A 7,627-nucleotide genomic window follows, 5' to 3' on the forward strand; every position below is an offset into this window, starting at 1 on the left:
CCTTTTAAATTTTTTTTAATAATTCAACCTTTACTTTCAGTTTATTACCAATAGACTTTTCAAGAAGCTAAATGAAATTGCTATTATTTTCCAAACTTATGAAGTTGGTCATTGCATAAATAGTAATTATTTATACATACATATCCAATTAAGTGGGGGTGTTCAAAAAATCCGACCCGCTTGACCTGATCCCTCGACATGCTGGTCCACATCCTAAATAGCGGGTTAATTTTTCAAAATATAATATAATCCGAATCGGGTACCCGACCCGCCTTAATCGGGTTGGGTCATGTGCCACAAAATACATTGAGTCGGGTACCCGCCGACCCATTATGTATTATCTTTATCAAGTTGAAATTTACACGTTAAAATTTTATAACCAATATAATTATAAAAAATTAATAATAGTCTTATGTTTTTCACTTCCCTTCAAAGTATACTAACTTTTTAAATCAGTGGCAAATAGAAATTTAGAATTTTAAAAACTGTGTATTTTTTTGATAATCATTAAGAAGAAAATGTGTTAAAGAAATTAAAAGAGACTTAACATATATGGATGAGATATGTTGAATTATTATAAACTAGTGATAAAGAGAAATTGAGTATTTAGCTTCTTGAAGGGTATATAGACAATAAAATACAAACAAAGGTTGGATTAATAAAACAAATTTAAAATGTGAAATTATTAACGGGTAATAAAAAATATGTTAGATTGGAGAAGACGAGAAGTAACCAAATATAGCATGTTATCTATTCGGTTCATTAGCAATAAACTCAAAGCAAAAGTTCGATTATCACGGGATTTTTTCAAAACCCTAATCCCGGTTATCTTCTTCATTCTCTCAAGTTCACCATCTTTCTACCTCCTGTCCGGCGCCCAGTACCAGCATCGGTCTTCCTCCGGCGGTCTGTACCAGCTTCCTTCTTCCTCCGGCAGCCAGTAGCATCAGGTACTCGAAATTCTGCAGGATTGTCGATTTTTTTTCTCTGTAATTTAGAAATTCAGCCCATTCTAATTTATTTTGCTTGATATACTGTTTTATAAGGTGATGATTCATATTTAGAATTCATACTTTATCTCTATCATGCGGTTAATCTCTGAGTTTTGGGTATAAATCAGATTAGGTAATTTTTTGGCATAAAAATTTGATTTCAAGATGAGAAAGCCATCTCTTGATGATAAGTTTACCTGAGTTTGATTCCTAACCCGTAATCAATTAAGGAGGAAGCTTTAAATCTTAAGCTGATCTAAGTAAAGACATAGAACTTGCAACTGAGAGTTTGTGTTATTTTATTTCAGTGTTAGCTAGTATGGATGAGAATCTTCAAATTTTTGTTTTATTTTCTTATACTTCGTTATTTTCTTATTGTGGTTTTTTTATACATTGGGTTTTTAATATGGGTGAGAACTTTGTTATTTCAGTAGTAGCTAGTATGGATGAGAACTTGCAACTGATTAAATTTTTGTTAGTTTTCTAATACATTGGGTTTTTAACATAGAAAACTATTTTTGCTTCAAATTGTGGGTTTTTTTTACTGGATTAAATTATTAAATAGCTCAATTATACAAATTATTAACCTATAGACTTTTTATTTTGAGACCATCTCGTCTTACCGTCTCACGGAGAGTTAGAATCTCTTTGACTAAAATCACTAATTCTATTGATAAACATACAGTATCATTATATCAAGACAATCACAAGAGATTCATTATTTTTTTTAATGAGTCAATTATTTTCCGGTAAAACAATTAATTTGGTATTTAAGCTCTTGTTTTATCATACTTTTTTTTGTTAAGCATGGCCAAATAAGCATATACTGTAGCTTTTTAAGGATATGAAGTTGTATGTGTTTAGTGTTGTACTACTTACTTGAAGTGTATATGATATATCTTTCTGTGATTAAAAGTTGAGAGGTATTCTTTGTCCACTGAAAAAAGAACAAGCAGTTGTAGCACAGTTAGAGTTAAGTGTGCCTTTTCCCATGGTTTTATGAATTAAAAACATGAAAAAATTTTAGGTGGAAGTCTATTAGGTTGTAATGGGGGAATATGTTTTGTGAATTGATGTGTGCAACAAAACATATAACTTTCTTACTCTGCTTACAAATGTGTGTCAAATGAATAAATAAACTTGTTGTCATAAGTTGTATGCATATGGACTTTTTTAATGCTACTATTATATAACATATATAGGATGTCTCTATATATTCATAAAAGTTGGATAAACAAACCAGGAAATACAGAAACTTATATGGAGGGGGTTAGTGACTTTATGGAATTTTCAAAGAAAGGGAGACAAAATGGTTTCATTAGATGCCCTTATTGCAAGTGTCAAATTGATCGAAAGAAAATATTACCACTAGAGGTTGAAAGACAATTTTGTTTAAAGGGTTTTATAAAGAATACAAGGATTGGATATTTCATGGACCTGTGACTGATGCGGAGAATGTGTATAATCAAATAGGGATTCCATTTATAGCTTCCAATGAATCAGAAATCTTAGGTCAAGATGATATATCGGGGTTACTTCAAGATGCTTTTGGGTCAAATATTTTAGGTGCTCCTGAGTTTGGTAGTGAACATAATGATGAGGAGTTAGCTAATGAGACAATAGAGGAACCTAGTTTTCAATATGAATCTGATGAATTTCCTACTCAACAACCTTATGTGAACTCCTCTTTTGAAGAAGTCAAATTTAGCTAGCTTTATGAAGCTTCCAATGAACGGTTGTACTTCCTTTTCAAAGCTATCATTCATCTTGCACCTTTTTCATCTTAAGTGCTTGTTCAATTGGCCAAATAAATCACCTCAATGTTGATTGATCTTTTACTCGATGTTTCCACAAATAAAAAATTTCCTTTCTCATACTACCAAGCCAAGAAATTAATTATGGATTTAGGTTTGGGATATGAAAAGATCAATGCGTGTCCTAATAATTACACATTATATTGGAGTGAGATGGCTGGAAAGGATTCTTGCCCTAAATGTTCTTGTTCAAGATGGAAGAGTGAAACAGATAAGGGTAAGGTTCCAGCAAAGGTGATGAGATATTTTCCTTTGATTCCTAGATTACGAAGGATGTATATGTCATCTGAGATATCTAAGGACATGGATGGCATGATGAATGTAGACATGATGATGGAGTAATTAGACACCTGACTGATGGACAAGCATGGAAGGAATTTAATGTCCGATATCCAGGGTTTTCCAATGATGCTCGTCGTGTAAGACTTGGTCTTGCTAGTGATGGTTTCAATCCTTATTGTCTAATGAACATAACCTATAGTACATGTCCAATAATTTTAATTCCTTATAACTTACCTCCATGGTCGTGTATGAAGCCTTCTTCAATTATGGAAAGGAAGGGCTAGAGAATAATATTGACATTTATATGCATCCTTTGATACATGAGTTGAAATTTTTGTGGAAAGGTGTCAATGATTTTGATTCGTACACTAATGTGAATTCAAACTTCAAGCAGCTTTAATGTGGACAATTAACGACTTTCCAACTTACGCCATGTTATTAGCATGGAGTACTAAGAGTTATAATGCTTGTTTATTACTCAACTTCCTCTACACGAGTCGGAAATAAGATATGTTACATAGGACATCGTAAATGATTATACTTTTTATTGATTCATCCACATAAACAATATATTTTACTTAGGTACCATATATCAATGAGGCCGATCCCAAAGGAAGATTGTTGATAGCATTGGCTTGTGGTCCAAGTTCATATGCTAAAAGAATAAAGGGTCATATGATCAATGGTTTCAAGTTCAAGACATTTGTTAGTGAAAGAATTCGTAAAACTCAAAAAGTGGAGTAATGGTGGATCAGAAGCCGATGGAAATAAGTATTATGGAAAATTAACAGATAAACTTGAAGTTGACTACCTTGGATCCTATAAAGTCGTGGTTTATCATTGTGATTAAGTAGACATAGTAACTGGGATAGAATATAGTGGTTCTAGAACTCGAGTGACCTTTTCAAAGTTGATTCACACGGGCTGATTTCTAACTAATGAACCATTTATTATTTCTAGTCAAGCTACACAAGTTTTTTATGTTAAGGATAAATCAAAAGGTGGTTGGAATTCTGTAGTTGAAACTAAGCCTAGGGACTTGTTTGAAGTTTGATGTAATCAACTATTTTGAGTTGTTTATTTTTAATTTGTGATGATGATATATTCTCATCTTTTCATTGTCACTGATGAGCCATTTATCAACTATTCATGTCTTTATTTTAATTCTTGTCTATTTTTAATTTATGACGATGATATTTTCTCATCTTTTCGTTGTCACTGCAGGTTTCATCATCGTGAAATCATGACCTTTCGAAGTAAAGCTACAAAGATGAATGCTTAAATTATGCTCAAATCAAACAAGAGGCTTGTGCAAACCAAGCTCATGTTACTAATTTTGGACCTTTTCAACCCAAAAAGTCCATTGATACTCCAGCACAAGATCCTATACTAGCTTGGTACCTATTGTTATCAAGAAACATGATCCCAAAGCTTTACCTCTTAATAAAAGCTTTATGACTCGAACTTTGAAGACTTTAATACTCCAGCACTTGATCCATCTACTAGCTTTAAACTTACAGTTACCAAGATACATGATCCCAAAGCTTTACCTCTTGATAAAAGCTTTATGTCTCGAACCTTTGAAGACTTCATTAATACTTCAGCACTTGATCAATCTACTAGCTTTAAACCTACAATTACGAAGAAACATGATCCCAAAGCTTTACCTCTTGATAAAAGCTTATGCCTCAAACCTTGAAGACTTTTAAGTTGTAAACCTACAATAACCAAGAATTATGATACGCCTTCTAGGTATAAATCTACAGTAGAGGATGTTGTTGAAGAGTCATGTAAGGGGAAAGAAGATCTCAAAGAGCAAGATAAGCATGCAAAGGAAATGGAGACAAAGGTTCCGAGGAGAACAAAACAAGTGTGGAAGCTAGGGGTAATGTTTGTTGGAAAAAGAATATAGAAGTGGATCCAGATGAGATTGTCTAAGTAGAAGGTATACATACTTGAATGATCATAATATGCATATTTGATACAAATTGTGTATTTATTATTGATTGTTTTTTTGATTGAGCAGAGATAATAGAGAATGAGCCTCCAAAATTAAGAATAATGGAGGGGGCTATAATTGCTAAGCATGTTTGGTGCTTACCATCAGGAAGAAGGATCATTGTTTATTTTAATGAATATGATCAACCAATTAGAAGGGGGGACTTGTAGTTGTTCATTTTCTGTCTGAATTGTCAAAAGATGTAATCTTTGTCTACTTGGAGCACAAAATTGGAAGCGTGTTGATGATCATTACAAGCAAAGGATCATTAAAACGGTTTGGGTTTGCATTAAACATTCTTTAATATTATAATTTAATATGGATATTCTCACTAAATGCTTATTTGTCAAAGGAGATTCTCACCATATATATAGGATAAATTTGTGTTACCTGATACAAAAGAGATGAGATTCGTTGAATGGTATTATCACATATAAATATGAAGTGGAAGCATACAAGTGGAGCTTCAAAGAGACTATTATCAGCCTAATGAGACAAAGGAGAAGATTATTGAGGATATGCCTAAAAATGTGAAAGAGCAGTGAATTAGCTTGGTTTCTTACGGGGTCTCAGAAAGTTTAAGGTATTTGTACATAGTGCATTATAATAAATTTAACATATATTTAAGTTTTATATTTACCAAGTTAGAAACTAATAATTTAATATTGACAGAAATTATCAACATTGGGAAAAAGAGCTCGAGAAATGCATAATCATGTACATACTACAAGGTCAAAAAGTTATGCTCAATGGAAAACTGAATTTGTAAGTATGACTAATATTATTGTTAATGCTTATAATGAGATAATTGCATTTGCTTGTTTTTGATATTGCTAGATTACTTAAATCTTATTTATGATGCCTATATTTGTGATAATTTTATTTCTTTGTGATAATCCGTTGCTTTTATATAGGTTAAGTTGAATCAAAGAGAACCTAGTGGGTGAGAAATGTGGAAACGTACACACACTACAAAGAGTGGTGGTTATGTAGAGGGTACATACACTCAAGAATTTATGGTATACTAGAGTATTGAATTGGAAACATTTATAATTATAATATCTGTAATTGTATATTTCATTTATACTTTTGTATTGTTATTGGACATTGCTGAAAGTAGGGTCGATGAACATTTACGTGATTCGAAACAACCTCATGAGGTGATTAAGACGGAAGCTTTAGTGAGATGATGTATCAAGAAGACAAACCTAATCAACGTGTTGTTTATAATCATGGGGTTACTAGAACTCATGTGTTTGGTATTAAAGCTCAATTATGAAAGAGCAAGATGGGTGATTATGGTGGTACTTCAAGTGATGTAATGGGGCTTAGATCCTACCTATTGTCTGTTAAGAGAAAAAATAATGAGGTTATCAGAAAAAATGATGAGGTTATTTCCCGACTACAAAAAAGAAATGATAAGGTTACTTCCCAACTTTTGAAATAAAATGACGAAGTTGAAGAACTAAGAGCTCAAAATGAAAAAATTCCCACTCAACTTGATCGTTTATCTTCATTCTTAGATCAGTTACAACAAAATTAAAGGACAAGTAAGAATCATCATTATTTTTATCATCCATCAAATCTTTTCCATATTACTTTTTAGTGCTTATGGTAGAATTGTAATTACTAGTTTTTTCATGTCATGTTTTGCTTGTAGTTGGATGAAGTAGATATGATAATGACTCATAAAAAGTTTTATATATTCATAGGGAGTTTCTTAAGGTATGTAATATTTAGAGAAATCCCATATTTGAAAATAATTATTGGCCTTGAATCACAAATGAGGCGTATGCATTTTTGCTAAAGTTGTGCATTTTATTTGATTTGTTGCAGATTCTAGCTGATGCTCATATTATGACCAAGAAATCATCTTTTGCAAAGGGCTTAGCACTACAGCGGATATTGCAACATAGTGAAAACAATTCTGCAGGCCTTTAACTTTTGACAAACTTTTAGCTTTATAGATTTTTCTCTTTAACATCGATGAATGTATGTGCGTATGTGAATATTGAAATTAGGCATTTGTGTTGGTTGGAGTTTTCTGACCAACCTACAAAAACTTAAGGTCAAAGCTACATCGATGAATGTATGTGTGTATGTGAATATCAAATTCTAATACTTTTGTGGATATATGATCGATTTGGTATGATATTTGTTGGTAATTACGTATGTTTGATGAATTTTATATAGTATAGAAAAGGCTAATATATTAGGGTGATATAAGTTGTCAAAAATAAATACATTTTCAACGCATGTAAATGTAAAACATAAATCTAGATATCAATGGTTTTAAAGGGTTTATTTTCATTTAGATGTATAAAATCGTCTAAATATTAAGCATTTTCTACAAGATAAAGCGTTTAAAATATTTTGCTGTATCTACTCTTATAAGAGTCTAAAATGTTTTATTTTTCACGCTTCAAAGCGTCTAAAATCATAAAATTGTAGTATGGTTTTGGACGTGAAAATTTTTTCCCCATAGCAAGAGGAGTCGAAAACCTTATTTAGTGTCCACCAAAATAACTGTCGAAAAAAAA

At 31.9% G+C, this 7,627-nt stretch overlaps 1 long non-coding RNA gene across 4 annotated transcripts; it reads left to right on the forward strand.

Moving 5' to 3' along the window:
- Positions 1-757: 757 nt before the first annotated feature.
- Positions 758-7,252, forward strand: LOC130801430 (uncharacterized). Of its 4 annotated transcripts, none has more exons than XR_009039594.1 (8): positions 758-950; positions 4,313-5,033; positions 5,115-5,670; positions 5,760-5,852; positions 6,002-6,106; positions 6,205-6,637; positions 6,748-6,812; positions 6,924-7,252. It is a non-coding gene; the product is annotated as an uncharacterized LOC130801430 (long non-coding RNA). The 4 variants fall into 4 exon arrangements; XR_009039593.1 differs by having other exon boundaries at positions 6,208-6,637; positions 6,721-6,812; XR_009039592.1 differs by having other exon boundaries at positions 6,208-6,637.
- The last annotated feature ends 375 nt before the right edge of the window (positions 7,253-7,627 follow it).

Source organism: Amaranthus tricolor, chromosome 15 (assembly GCF_026212465.1).
Source record: "Amaranthus tricolor cultivar Red isolate AtriRed21 chromosome 15, ASM2621246v1, whole genome shotgun sequence".
NCBI lineage: Eukaryota > Viridiplantae > Streptophyta > Magnoliopsida > Caryophyllales > Amaranthaceae > Amaranthus > Amaranthus tricolor.